This window comes from Euphorbia lathyris, chromosome 3, assembly GCF_963576675.1.
Source record: "Euphorbia lathyris chromosome 3, ddEupLath1.1, whole genome shotgun sequence".
In the NCBI taxonomy this organism is placed as follows: Eukaryota; Viridiplantae; Streptophyta; class Magnoliopsida; order Malpighiales; family Euphorbiaceae; genus Euphorbia; species Euphorbia lathyris.
In genome coordinates, this window is record NC_088912.1 from 86,294,368 (window position 1) to 86,309,949 (window position 15,582).

General features: G+C 35.0%; 2 non-coding genes across 2 annotated transcripts; both read right to left on the reverse strand.

Moving 5' to 3' along the window:
• Positions 1–567: 567 nt before the first annotated feature.
• LOC136225037 (small nucleolar RNA R71) lies at positions 568–674 on the reverse strand. The gene has a single exon (XR_010686776.1). It is a non-coding gene; the product is annotated as a small nucleolar RNA R71 (small nucleolar RNA).
• An 11,535-nt stretch (positions 675–12,209) lies between these two features.
• On the reverse strand, positions 12,210–12,316 carry LOC136225177 (small nucleolar RNA R71). The gene has a single exon (XR_010686907.1). It is a non-coding gene; the product is annotated as a small nucleolar RNA R71 (small nucleolar RNA).
• Positions 12,317–15,582: the final 3,266 nt, after the last annotated feature.

Sequence of the window (15,582 nt, forward strand, 5' to 3'; positions counted from 1 at the left end):
ATTTATCAAATTCTGTTTTGTAGGTAGTTTCGGTTCGTGCAAGATTTCAGGTTCATGCGCAGTTCTCGAAATTCAGGCATTCCACCAGACCCTATAGACCCAGAAATTGAGAAAACCATTAGGAAGAACAAGAAAAATAAGAAAAACAAAAATAAGACCCCAGTAAAAACACGTACCGAGCCAGAAAAAATGGCAGACCCACCAACACTTATGGAATACGCTAGGCCAGGTGTGGCCGGTGTAACCAATAGTATCGTTAGACCCAGAATCACCGCAAATCAATTTGAAATTAAGCCAGCTTTGCTTAATATGTTTCAAAATAATGTAACATTTTACGGGTTACCTAACGAAAATCCTAACACCCATTTAACAAATTTCCTAGAAATTTGTGACACATTTAAAATCCCAGATATGACTGCAGAAGCAATCAAACTTTGCCTCTTTCCTTTCACTTTGAAGGATAGAGCCAAAGAATGGTTAACTTCTATGCCAGCCGCAACTTTTGCCACTTGGGAACAATTAGCCCAAGCGTTTTTATCTAAATATTTTCCTTTAGCAAAAACCGCAAGAGTCATAAAGGAGTTAACATCTTTTTCTCAAAATGATAATGAGACCCTTTATGAAACTTGGGAACGTTTTAAAGAACTTCAACGTTTATGCCCACACCACCAATTACCAGCTGAACTTTTAATGCAAACATTTTACAATGGACTAAATCCTACAACTAGGGGTTCATTAGATGCTATGTCGGGAGGGCTATTTATGAAGAAAACATCAGCCCAAGCGAGAGAACTTTTGGAGGAAATGGCAATCAACAGCAGTATGTGGCCCGCAGAACGTGGACATATGCCGGTGGCAAAACCATCATCCTCAACCACACCATCAGTTAAAGGTATAGTTGAACTTGATCCAGTCGCAATGCTACAAGCCCAATTTTCTGCTTTATCGCACAAAATTGACCAATTTATGGCACCGCGCGATACCAATGGTAATCCAATCCAAACGGATGTGGACTACGAAAATATGAGTGAGATCGAACAGGTAAATTTTGTCCTAGGGCAAAACCAAACTAATAATCCTTATTCTAATACTTATAATTCTGGATGGAGGAATCATCCTAACTTTAACTGGAAAGATAACAGTAACAATAATATTAGTGCTAATCAAAATCGTACCACTAATTATCAAAATCAGTCAAGAGATACGATTAGCACTTTATCTTCTAAAATCGACAAGTTTATAGATGCTATCAGTACCCAAACCACCTTTTCCGCACAAAGTCCGAAATAAGGACTATGATAAACAACTTCTAACGTTTTTGGATAAACTTAAAAATTTGCATATCAATTTGACGTTTATGGATGCAATAACACAAATTCCTAACTATGGTAAGTTTTTAAAGGATTTGATTTCAAAGAAAATCAGTTGGGAAGGAATTTCATCCATTTCGTTAACTGAAGACTGTAGTTCAATAGTATCAAGTAATTTGCCCACTAAACTCAAAGATCCCGAATGTTTTACTATTCTGTGTAAGTTGGGAGATATTGAATTCCCAAGTTGTCTTTGTGATTTAGGAGCAAGTATAAACTTAATGTCATTGTCTATTTTTAACAAGTTAGGTTTAGAAGAAGATATCAAACGTACCAATATGGTTTTGGAATTAGCGGATCAAACCACTAAGAGGCCGTATGGTATAATTGAAGATGTTTTAGTCAAAGTCGATAAATTTATTTTTCCTACCGATTTTGTTATATTAGACTTTGCATATGATGTAAATTGCCCTTTAATTTTTGGTAGACCGTTTATGAACACGGGACGTGCTCTAGTAGATGTGTCGGAAGGGAAGGTAGTTTTAAGGATAGGAGAAGATAAGGTCGAGTTTAACATGAACAAAGCGATGAAATACCCTATGGAGGAATTCGCTTGTATGAAACTTGATTTAGTCGAGGAATGTGTCAATGATTTAATTCAAAGTGAAGAAATAATTGAACCTATAATAGATGAGGAATTAGACGATAAGGACCCAGAGCCTTTGATTAGAGAAGATGGACCAGTTCCGCCTTCAATTGTAACACCCCCTAAATTAGAACTTAAAGAGTTACCCAGTCATTTGAGATACGCTTTCTTAGGCGAAGGCGATTCTCTACCTACAATTATTTCTAACAAATTAACAAGCAATCAAGAAGAAAAATTGAAAGAAGTTGTTAGAAATAGGATAGGAAGTATGGGATGGCAAATTTCAGACTTAAAAGGAATTAATCCTAGTATCGTAATGCATAGAATTCACTTAGAAGAAAATAAGCCACCTAAAGCGGATAGGCAAAGACGCTTAAATCCGAACATGAAAGAAGTAGTCAAAAATGAGATTACTAAACTTTTAGACAATGGAATCATTTATCCGATCTCGGATAGTGAATGGGTTAGTCCAATCCATTGTGTACCTAAAAAGGGAGGCATAACTGTTGTAAGAAATGATGAAGGTGAACTGATACCTACACGAACCACCACCGGATGGAGGGTTTGTATAGACTATAGGAACCTAAACAAAGCAACTAGGAAAGATCATTTTCCTCTACCTTTCATTGATCAAATGATCGAAAGGATAGCCGGTCATGCATTTTATTGTTTCCTAGACGGTTATTCCAGATTCTTTCAAATTTACATTTACCCGGATGACCAAGATAAAACAACCTTCACATGTCCTTACGGAACATTTGCATATAGGAGAATGCCTTTTGGTCTATGTAATGCACCAGCAACTTTTCAACGATGTATGATAGCAATATTTAATGACTTCATTGAAGACATAATGGAAGTTTTCATGGATGATTTTTCAGTTTATGGAGATTCTTTCGATGCATGTTTACAGAACTTAGATAAAGTATTGTCTAGATGTGAGGAAACGAATTTAGTTTTAAATTGGGAAAAATGTCATTTCATGGTAGACGAAGGAATTGTTTTAGGTCATAAGATTTCTAAAAAAGGTTTAGAAGTGGACAGAGCAAAGACTTCAGTTATAGAAAAATTACCCCCACCAACCACTGTTAAGGGAGTAAGATCATTTTTAGGTCATGCAGGTTTTTACAGACGGTTTATAAAGAACTTTTCTGTAATCTCCAAACCACTTACTAATTTACTTATGAAGGATTCAACTTTTGATTTTAATAAAGATTGTTTACAAGCTTTCAATACTTTGAAAACGGCTTTAGTCAGTACACCAATAATATCGAAACCCGATTGGAATCTACCTTTCGAAATTATGTGTGATGCGAGTGACTTAGCTGTAGGATGTGTATTAGGTCAAAGGAAGGATAAGAAACTTCATGTTATATATTATGCGAGTCACACTTTGTCCGGTGCACAACTAAATTACACCACAACTGAAAAAGAAATGTTAGCAGTAGTTTTTGCATGTGATAAGTTCCGATCTTATTTGTTAGGATCTAAAGTTATCATTTATACTGATCATGCAGCTTTACGATATTTATTTGCTAAGAAAGATGCAAAACCACGTCTTATTAGATGGGTTTTACTATTGCAAGAATTTGACATTGAGATTAAAGACAAAAAGGGAGTTGAAAACCTGGTCGCCGATCATCTATCAAGACTTGAGGATGAAAACGGTCCCATCGGTGAAACATCAGGCATTCGAGATGATTTCCCCGATGAACATCTCATGCAATTACAAAGTGTCATAACTCCATGGTATGCGGATATAGCCAATTACTTAGCTGCACATGTTGTGCCAGATGGATTGACTTCTCAGCAAAAGAAGAAATTCTTTTCAGAAGTTAAGAAATATTTTTGGGAAGATCCATTCTTGTTCAAAACATGCGGCGATGGAATATTTAGGAGATGTGTTAGTGAGTTTGAACATGAATCTATAATGATAGAATGTCATGCTAGCGCTTACGGAGGTCATAATAGCGTAAGCAAAACAGCAGCTAGAATACTTGAATGCGGATTCTTTTGGCCTACTCTGTTTAAAGATGTCCGTTCATTTATTATCCGCTGTGATAAATGTCAAAGAACGGGGAATATAGGAAGGAAAGATGAGATGCCTCTTAAGAACATATTGGAAGTTGAAATCTTCGACGTATGGGGAATTGATTTCATGGGTAATTTTCCTCTTTCTTTTGGCAAAAATTATATATTAGTAGCCGTAGATTATGTTTCAAAGTGGGTTGAAGCAATTGCAACCCCGACAAATGATTCTAAAGTAGTTGTTAAGTTTTTAAATTCAATATTTTGTCGATTTGGAGTTCCTAGAGTTATGGTAAGCGACGGTGGTACTCACTTCGTAAATAGAGCTTTTGAGTTACTTATGAAAAAATACGGAGTACACAATCGTATCTCTACACCGTACCATCCTCAAACGAATGGTCAAGCAGAAATTTCAAATAGAGAACTCAAATGGATACTTGAGAAAACAGTTTCGTCTTCTAGAAGAGACTGGGCACATAAACTTGACGATGCACTATGGGCATACCGTACTGCATTTAAAACACCTATCGGGATGACACCTTATAGATTAGTCTATGGTAAAGCTTGTCATTTGCCGGTTGAATTAGAACATAAAGCATATTGGGCTATAAAAACCCTTAATTATGGTTTGCAGAGCGCAGGGAAAAAGCGTTTGTTTGACTTAAACGAGTTAGATGAATTACGCTATTTGTCCTACGAAAATGCGAGCATTTATAAGGAGAAAATTAAAAAGTGGCATGATGCCAAAATCAAAATTAAAAACTTTAATGTTGGAGATAAGGTCTTACTTTTTAATTCTAGATTAAAATTATTTCCAGGTAAGCTAAAATCTAGATGGGCTGGACCATTTTTGGTTGTTCAAACATTTGATTACGGAACATTGGAGCTAGAAAAGTCTAATGGTGACCGATTTAAGGTCAATGGTAATCGTTGCAAAATTTATTTCGACGGAGCTCCAATTCAAGCAATTGAATCCGTGGATAAATTTTATAAAAATTAATTTCTTTGATTTTCATGTTTTTAATTTATAGCTTTTCTTCTTTTCATTCTTTTTCTTTTTAATTTATTCTTTTCTGTTTAATTTATTTGTTTTCTTTTTAATTTATTAATTTTTATTTATATATATTTATCATTAAGTACAAATGAGTTTTGATCACATTAAAATTTTAATTTAGTCATGTTTTGAAAATAATTTCATTAAGTGTTAAGTGTTATTGAGAAATTATATATGCAGAAATCTCAGTTGAGATTTTCTATGTTCCAGGATTTGGAAATCTCAGTTGAGATTCCGAAAATCTCAGTTGAGATTTTCTGTCTTCTTACAATTGAAATAACTGTAAGTGATTACAGTCTTCTTTTTTTAAAATTTTCTGTCAGTTGAATTGAAGAGGTATCACTTTGACACCTATTTCTTTCTAACAGACATAACCTTTCACTTATAGTTCTTATATATTCCTGTAGGATCAGACTTCTTCCATTTTACTTCGTCTTTCTAAATTTCTTTCTTAAGTTCTCAAATCCTACAGACTTCATTTTTTCTTTTCTATCACAGACATGGCTAAGTCTTTGAAGAACATTAAAAAACAAAATTCTTCTCAAAAAGGGAAAGTTGATATCTCCGATAGATATGGTGCATGGTTTCCCATTTATAACCATGATGAAGGGAAACGCTTTATGCAATTCAGATATGCTCAGTTTTTGGCATGATGTATCTGGACGAGTTTCTGAACGAGAAACTCGGGATAAGTGAAGACATTGATCGCTATCTGACTAATTTGGGTTGGACCAAATTTGTTCATATGAAATTTCCTATTATTGGAAATTGGGTTCTGGAATTTTTTCTCGACCGTTAGGTTCGTCAACAAGAGACGTGTTCATCTCAGTTTTTGTTGTGAAGGGAAGATGTTCACTTTTGGATATCCTGAACTTCACTCTTGGTTTGGTTTTCCACCTCGAGACACAACTCAACACCATCCTGGAAGGGATATGACTTCTAGAGACATATGGAGGATGTTAACAGGATTTTGGCGATTCAATCCACGTTTTGCCTTCAACTAATCCATTAATTCTAATTCCATGCTGTATCTGCATAAATTCCTCTGTCACAGCCTTTTTGGTCGAGTCAGTAGCAATGTTGTGAAAGATATTGATCTTTATGTGTTGGGCAACATTTTTCAAGGCAACTCAGTGAACTCCTCAAAGATTTTAATGGAGGGGTTAGTTGCTGCTTCCCGTTCAAAGAAATGGAAGATTGGGTTCGCCAACATCATATATGGAATAATTTTAGGAGCCAAGGGAACCATTTCTGTTCCTTGGACTGATACAGAACCATACCCTATTTTAGACTACGAGTTCTTGGAGAACGAGGGACTTGTTAAAAGAGTTTTCCGTTCTGGTCCAACATTCCTTTCTGCACCAGAGAGGCAAGTCTTCGTTCAAACGAAGATTAACAGGGCCAATGCACGTCGTCTGTCATCTAGTCAGGGATATATATATTTTATGTGTTTCTGTTTATTGTTTTTTTAATATATATATGAGTGATTGTTTGTAAATTAAGTTTTTATAATGTTTCTATATAAATGTATATTCTGGTATTGTTTAAAATTAATACATAAAAGTGAATTAATTCCTTAGTTTATTTCTTTTATCTTAAGGAACAACCTTTGGTTTTCCTTTAATTTAATGTTTCAGTTTTGTTTATCTCAGTTTCAGGGATTAATATTCACATTAATGTCACTTACTTCACAGAGGAATTGGTTTAGAAGTGTTAAAATCATCAAAAACAGTCCTATTTTACCCAGATTTTTCAGAATCTCAGTTGAGATTTCGAATTCTCAGTTGAGACAGCGGAGGAAAAGTTTTTAGGCAAAATTTCGTCCCTTCCCTACTTGCTGTCGCGACTGAGATTTTGAAAATCTCAGTCGCGACTTGCGACGTGTAGGTGCGGGATTGGGCGAAATTTGGCCATCTTTTCCTATTCCTACTCTATTTACTACCTATTCAACTATCCTACTCAATACCTATTACTTACAACTATTTAAATCACCTATTTTTACACCAATCAATCATCTTTTCTCTTCCCAATACCAAGATTCACTCATCTTCCCCATAAATATTTACCCTATTCATCTTCTTCTTCCCCAATTCACCACCATTATCTTTCATTCTAACTTTCATCCTTTCAAATTTTCTTCACCTATTTTCACCCAAACTTCATCCCATTCACCAAAATTCACAAACCAAAACAATATGCCTAGACAAAAGACCGTTGCAAACAAAGCCAAGGCCACCGAGATCAATAGATTACGGGTTCAATATGGAGCACCGTTTGATATTAAGTCGGAAGCCGAAGGACGCAAATATCGCCGATTCTCTAATGTCCTAATAGAGTTCGTCGACATGCCTTTTTTTGACACCGACACGGTAAATACTCTTTCTTTTACCGAGCGTATTGATGAATTTCTTACCGTTCTTAGTTGGAAACGATTTGCTAGTATGCGTTTTCCTAGTCTTAAAACGCATATTATTGAGTTTTTGGTTACTCTAACCTATGACAAAAAGAAAGGAGTTATCTCTTTTCGGAGTGATGGAGTCCGTTATGATGTTGGATATGCGGCCATGAACCGTTGGTTTGGTTTTCCTACTCGAAATTTCTATTCAAAGCCAAAACCTTTTGATTCACACACGGTTTGGAATACTTTAACCGGTTTAGATGTTTTTAGTCCAAAGAATACATCTAGTAAGCTAATTAAGGATGATTGTATATTCTTCTTTCACAAGTTTTTATCATTCTCCTTATTTGGTCGGGTTGAAAGTTCCAAAGTGCAAGTTCGTGATTTGGTTGTATTTGATGCTATTTTTAAGGGTTTGACAATTGATAGTATTGAGATGATATTTACTAATTTAGTTCGAGCTTCCAAGTCCCGCAATAAGCAAGTGCCTATGGGTAATTTAATTACCGGCATTGTTTTGGGCGCTCGAGGTGAATTAGTGGATTATCAAAATATGCCTCATGTTGGTTTACTTTCATTGGATCTCACGACACTTCAAAGGGCCAATTTATTGAAGAAAATGGGACCACCCGCCTTTATCTCTTATGCGGATCGCACAAGGCGTGTTTTTGCTACCATGGGTAGTGAAGCCTCGGGTTCTCAAGGTTTCGGTGCCTAAGATGATGATGAGGAGGATGAAGAGGAATTTAATGAAGAAGAAGAGGAGGAGGAGCATGTTCATGTTAATGCCACCGAGCAAGCTAATGTGGAACCGAATGAAGAAGAACAAGTTGGATGGCAACGTGTTTTGACACAAATGAACGAGCATAACCGTCACATGAATTTGCTGTTAGATGAAGTCGTTGCCAATAATGCCGAAATGAGTTCAAGGATCACTACATTGAGTCGTGAGCACAAGTCTACTCGTCGCCGGATGCTCTCTTTCTTCCGACGCCAAGGAGTTGAGACTACGCCTTCTCCACCACCATCACCTTGATAGGTTTTATCTTTTCTCTCTTTAACTCATTTTCGTTATTATTATTATGTTTTATTCGGGTTGGTACAATATTTTTAATTATGTTTGGTACAATTTTCTTTATTATTATGTTTGAATGTTATGGTACTCTATTTTTCAATTATAATTCGTATGGTTTATTTCGTACTATTTTTCGTGTTTTATCGCTTTTTGCACCAATGAGGACATGGTCCAAATTAAGTGTGGGAGGAGGTATTTCATATCCATTTTATTTTTAAGTACGAATGAATGCAACGAATGAGAATGAATGCTATTTATTTTAAGTATACATGCATGTTGTTATTCAAATTTTAAGTAAGTATAATATGCAACATTTTCAAAACAAAATGCAACATTTTTGCAACACTTTTTCCAAAATAATAGAAATTTTTCATAAAGGATAAATTTTTGTTAAAGAAAATTTTTTATATGTTTTTAACACTTTAACTTTCAAAGATAATGTTAAGCATATTTTAAGGTTATCATTATTGGTAGAAATAATATTTCTATACGGGCTATATTTTTACAAATATTTTTACAAATCTCCGATACGATTTTATCAAAAACGTCTCGAGTGAATGTATATAAGTAAAATTTCTTTAGTTTCAAATCTCTACTTTATATCATGAATTCATGATAAATATAAATCTTATTTTCAATTTTCAATTAGGTTTATAGGCATAAATCGAACTAACAACTTTAGCTTTTTAGCTCGATATGATTTTTTCGTCTTACATTAAAACCAATTGAAGTTTTTAAGGAAACTTTAGCCATAATACATGTTGAATTTCAAGTCAATATAGGATGAATGTGTTATTTGTCTTTCCCAATTTTATTTTCGTATTAATTTAATCAAGTAGTCGTATTCTTAACTTTTGGCCACGATTGAGACCAACCTTATCACAATCGAGGTATGAAAGGGAAGAACATTAAGTATCGTTTACTTTTGGCCACGATTGCGACCACCCTTATCACGGTCGAGGTATGAAAGGAACGTTAAAAAATTAAAGCAAAATTAAACGTGTTTAAAGTTTTAAGTAACGATTGCGTCCACCAATGGCATGGTCGGTACCTCTTAAACGAACACGAAAGCAAATCAATGCGTATAAAGTTACGATCGAGACCACCCTTATCTTGGGCGTAACTAAGCAAATATATTAAACATAAGTCCTTAATAAATCTATATTTGTAAATAGTTTAGGTTTGGGAAAGGAAATTTTGTGCTTAGAAATGCCTTGAGACGAAAGATTCGGAAAAACATGCGTGCTTACACCGTCCCGAATGCTTCAATATAAAAGTTGAAATACAAGACGAGTAATATATCTCTTTTATATTAGCTAGTTTGATGCTTTGCGTATAAATTTACCATGAAAAGTTTATCTTTCAGTTTAACTAATTCAAAAAGAAATATATGGATATATATTCTATTTATAAAGAGATTGATTAAAGAATAAATTCAGTGAAATTTTGCTCGGGACTAGCAAAATCTTAAGTGTGGGAGTTTGTTAAGCCCAAAATATACCTAAAATATCATATATAAATACGTTAAATTTACATTGAAATCGAGTTAATTATATTCATTTGGAATACTTTTACGTCTTTATTTACTTCTTTGATGCAAGGTACTTAATTATTTGGTAAAATCCAAATAGGAGCGAAAACGGAGCAAAAACGGAGCTAAAATGGACGAAAAACCTAAAAAACATACCAAGAATGCATATCAGTCAGAAGAACGCTCAAGGAGGACGAAAAGCAGTCGAACGCCAGGGAGAAATCTCTCTGTCGCGACTAAGATTCTCAAAATCTCAGTCGCGACTTGCGGAGGCCAGACCGGGGGAAAATGAAGTTTTCAAGCTCGCCCCTATATCCCCTATCGCGACTGAGATTTTCAGAATCTCAGTCGCGACAGCAAGTCTTCCTGCACACTAAACACATGTTTAAATCGGAAAAACGCGTCTGTTCGTTCGGATAAAAGCAACCCTTCACCAGCGGACACGAACCATCATTTACAACCCTTCAACAACTATAAATAAGTGATTCATTTCAGAAATCAAGGTTGGTTAAGTTGGAAAAGTTAGAGAAATTAGAGAAGAAAGTTGTTATGTTGAGTTTCTGATTCAGAAAAGAATCAGAAAGTTAGAGTTCATTTCTGTAAGCAATCGTGCTGTACATGAATTGCATTTAGATTAGTTATAAACACAGTATTAGTTTAGTTTTCATTCTGGTAGTGGACGAGATCAGTCTCTATTCCGAAGATCCAGCGAGAAGAATTGACGGCTGAAGCGCATGAGGTTTGACGAGCCTACGGAGTTTGAGAGAAAGATTGATGACCCGGATCTCAAAGTTTTCGTTACAATGCTATCCAAGTTTCTACTTCTCTGTTAACTTGTGAAAATTCACATTTCATTAATGATATACCTTTTTTATTCAACACATTCTTACTGTTGTTATTTTGATGTTGTTCTGACAAAATGATTTTCAAAATGATATATTGGTGTTTTTATTAAAACGTTCTATTCCATCTTATTCATATAAGAACTTTGTTGAACACTTAACAAATTTAGTTTTTATGGATGACATGATCGCTGATCGCGGCTTATCAGAAGTAAAACACTAGTTTGATTAAGGTAGGAATCATCTCTACGCTAGGGGGATTTCTACGGTTCAAAGCCATTTAATTGAGTAAATCGCTATATTGTTACATGTCCATAATCTCACAAAGTTAAAGTTGTTACTTTGCTTTATGAAAATAAAATCTATTTTATTCCAATTACGGAAGTATCTGTTTTGTAATCAAAATTCCAAAACGGAATTGTTCTCTAAACTCGATATAATTCTTCTATCTAATCCTAATTTACCAAAACCTATTCCATCAACTAAACGTATTTCTTTTATTAAACCTAAACACGAGATTAAAACCGAATTAAATAAAGTTTTAGTTAAAAAGCGTTCCCTGTGGGTTCGATATCTTTTATTACTACAAGCGTATACCGTGCACTTGCGGAAATCGCTCAACAAGTTTTTGGCGCCGTTGCAGTGGAACGCCAAAATTTTTGACAAAATTTTAAATTTTTCGTGTTTTATTTCGAATCTAGGTTTAAACATACTTATTTTAACTTTTATAATTTAATAGTTTTCATTTACTAATTTATTTATTTATCAAATTCTGTTTTGTAGGTAGTTTCGGTTCGTGCAAGATTTCAGGTTCATGCGCAGTTCTCGAAATTCAGGCATTCCACCAGACCCTATAGACCCAGAAATTGAGAAAACCATTAGGAAGAACAAGAAAAATAAGAAAAACAAAAATAAGACCCCAGTAAAAACACGTACCGAGCCAGAAAAAATGGCAGACCCACCAACACTTATGGAATACGCTAGGCCAGGTGTGGCCGGTGTAACCAATAGTATCGTTAGACCCAGAATCACCGCAAATCAATTTGAAATTAAGCCAGCTTTGCTTAATATGTTGCAAAATAATGTAACATTTTACGGGTTACCTAACGAAAATCCTAACACCCATTTAACAAATCCTAGAAATTTGTGACACATTTAAAATCCTAGATGTGACTGCAGAAGCAATCAAACTTCGCCTCTTTCCTTTCACTTTGAAGGATAGAGCCAAAGAATGGTTAACTTCTATGCCAGCCGCAACTTTTGCCACTTGGGAACAATTAGCCCAAGCGTTTTTATCTAAATATTTTCTTTTAGCAAAAACCGCAAGAGTCATAAAGGAGTTAACATCTTTTTCTGAAAATGATAATGAGACCCTTTATGAAACTTGGGAACGTTTTAAAGAACTTCAACGTTTATGCCCACACCACCAATTACCCGCTGAACTTTTAATGCAAACATTTTACAATGGACTAAATCCTACAACTAGGGGTTCATTAGATGCTATGTCGGGAGGGCTATTTATGAAGAAAACATCAGCCCAAGCGAGAGAACTTTTGGAGGAAATGGCAATCAACAGCAGTATGTGGCCCGCGGAACGTGGACATATGCCGGTGGCAAAATCATCATCCTCAACCACACCATCAGTTAAAGGTATAGTTGAACTTGATCCAGTCGCAATGCTACAAGCCCAATTTTCATCTTTATCGCACAAAATTGGCCAATTTATGGCACCGCGCGATACCAATGATAATCCAATCCAAACGGATGTGGACTACGAAAATATGAGTGAGATCGAACAGGTAAATTTTGTCCAAGGGCAAAACCAAACTAATAATCCTTATTCTAATACTTATAATTCTGGATGGAGGAATCATCCTAACTTTAACTGGAAAGATAATAGTAATAATAATATTAGTGCTAATCAAAATCGTACCACTAATTATCAAAATCAGTCAAGATATACGATTAGCACTTTATCTTCTAAAATCGACAAGTTTATAGATGCTATCAGTGGAAAAATAAGTAATCACGACGATGGTTTTAAACGGATCGAAAATAAATTCGATCAGCTTATTAAAAACCACTCATCTAGCATCCATAATTTGGAGGCTCAAATTGGTCAACTTGCTAAATCAATTCCATCCCGAAAAGAGGGAAGTCTTCCCAGCCATACGGAAGAAAATCCGAAAGAGCAGGTGAAGGCTATTACTCTTCGTTCAGGAAAAAATTATCAAGGGCCTGAAATGCCCAAAGATGTTACATTATCGGGAACTGATTTACCAAAGTCCAAAGAAGATATCTTAATCACAAATAATTCACCATTTGACGCAGGTACCAAAACTTTTGTACCCAAACCACCTTTTCCGCACAAAGTCCGAAATAAGGACTATGATAAACAACTTCTAACGTTTTTGGATAAACTTAAAAATTTGCATATCAATTTGACGTTTATGGATGCAATAACACAAATTCCTAACTATGGTAAGTTTTTAAAGGATTTGATTTCAAAGAAAATCAGTTGGGAAGGAATTTCATCAATTTCGTTAACTGAAGACTGTAGTTCAATAGTATCAAGTAATTTGCCCACTAAACTCAAAGATCCCGGATGTTTTACTATTCTGTGTAAGTTGGGAGATATTGAATTCCCAAGTTGTCTTTGTGATTTAGGAGCAAGTATAAACTTAATGCCATTGTCTATTTTTAACAAGTTATGTTTAGAAGAAGATATCAAACGTACCAATATGGTTTTGCAATTAGCGGATCAAACCACTAAGAGGCCGTATGGTATAATCGAAGATGTTTTAGTCAAAGTCGATAAATTTATTTTTCCTACCGATTTTGTTATATTAGACTTTGCATATGATGTAAATTGCCCATTAATTTTTGGTAGACCGTTTATGAACACGGGACGTGCTCTAGTAGATGTGTCGGAAGGGAAGGTAGTTTTAAGGATAGGAGAAGATAAGGTCGAGTTTAACATGAACAAAGCGATGAAATACCCTATGGAGGAATTCGCTTGTATGAAACTTGATTTAGTCGAGGAATGTGTCAATGATTTAATTCAAAGTGAAGAAATAATTGAACCTCTAATAGATGAGGAATTAGACGATAAGGACCCAGAGCCTTTGATTAGAGAAGATGGACCAGTTCCGCCTTCAATTGTAACACCCCCTAAATTAGAACTTAAAGAGTTACCCAGTCATTTGAGATACGCTTTCTTAGGCGAAGGCGATTCTCTACCTATAATTATTTCTAACAAATTAACAAGCAATCAAGAAGAAAAATTGAAAGAAGTTGTTAGAAATAGGATAGGAAGTATGGGATGGCAAATTTCAGACTTAAAAGGAATTAATCCTAGTATCGTAATGCATAGAATTCACTTAGAAGAAAATAAGCCACCTAAAGCGGATAGGCAAAGACGCTTAAATCCGAACATGAAAGAAGTAGTCAAAAATGAGATTACTAAACTTTTAGACAATGGAATCATTTATCCGATCTCGGATAGTGAATGGGTTAGTCCAATCCATTGTGTACCTAAAAAGGGAGGCATAACTGTTGTAAGAAATGATGAAGGTGAACTGATACCTACACGAACCACCACCGGATGGAGGGTTTGTATAGACTATAGGAACCTAAACAAAGCAACTAGGAAAGATCATTTTCCTCTACCTTTCATTGATCAAATGATCGAAAGGATAGCCGGTCATGCATTTTATTGTTTCCTAGACGGTTATTCCGGATTCTTTCAAATTTACATTTACCCGGATGACCAAGATAAAACAACCTTCACATGTCCTTACGGAACATTTGCATATAGGAGAATGCCTTTTGGTCTATGTAATGCACCAGCAACTTTTCAACGATGTATGATAGCAATATTTAATGACTTCATTGAAGACATAATGGAAGTTTTCATGGATGATTTTTCAGTTTATGGAGATTCTTTCGATGCATGTTTACAGAACTTAGATAAAGTATTGTCTAGATGTGAGGAAACGAATTTAGTTTTAAATTGGGAAAAATGTCATTTCATGGTAGACGAAGGAATTGTTTTAGGTCATAAGATTTCTGAAAAAGGTTTAGAAGTGGACAGAGCAAAGACTTCAGTTATAGAAAAATTACCCCCACCAACCACTGTTAAGGGAGTAAGATCATTTTTAGGTCATGCAGGTTTTTACAGACGGTTTATAAAGAACTTTTCTGTAATCTCCAAACCACTTACTAATTTACTTATGAAGGATTCAACTTTTGATTTTAATAAAGATTGTTTACAAGCTTTCAATACTTTGAAAACGGCTTTAGTCAGTACACCAATAATATCGAAACCCGATTGGAATCTACCTTTCGAAATTATGTGTGATGCGAGTGACTTAGCTGTAGGATGTGTATTAGGTCAAAGGAAGGATAAGAAACTTCATGTTATATATTATGCGAGTCACACTTTGTCCGGTGCACAACTAAATTACACCACAACTGAAAAAGAAATGTTAGCAGTAGTTTTTGCATGTGATAAGTTCCGATCTTATTTGTTAGGATCTAAAGTTATCATTTATACTGATCATGCAGCTTTACGATATTTATTTGCTAAGAAAGATGCAAAACCACGTCTTATTAGATGGGTTTTACTATTGCAAGAATTTGACATTAAGATTAAAGACAAAAAGGGAGTTGAAAACCTGGTCGCCGATCATCTATCAA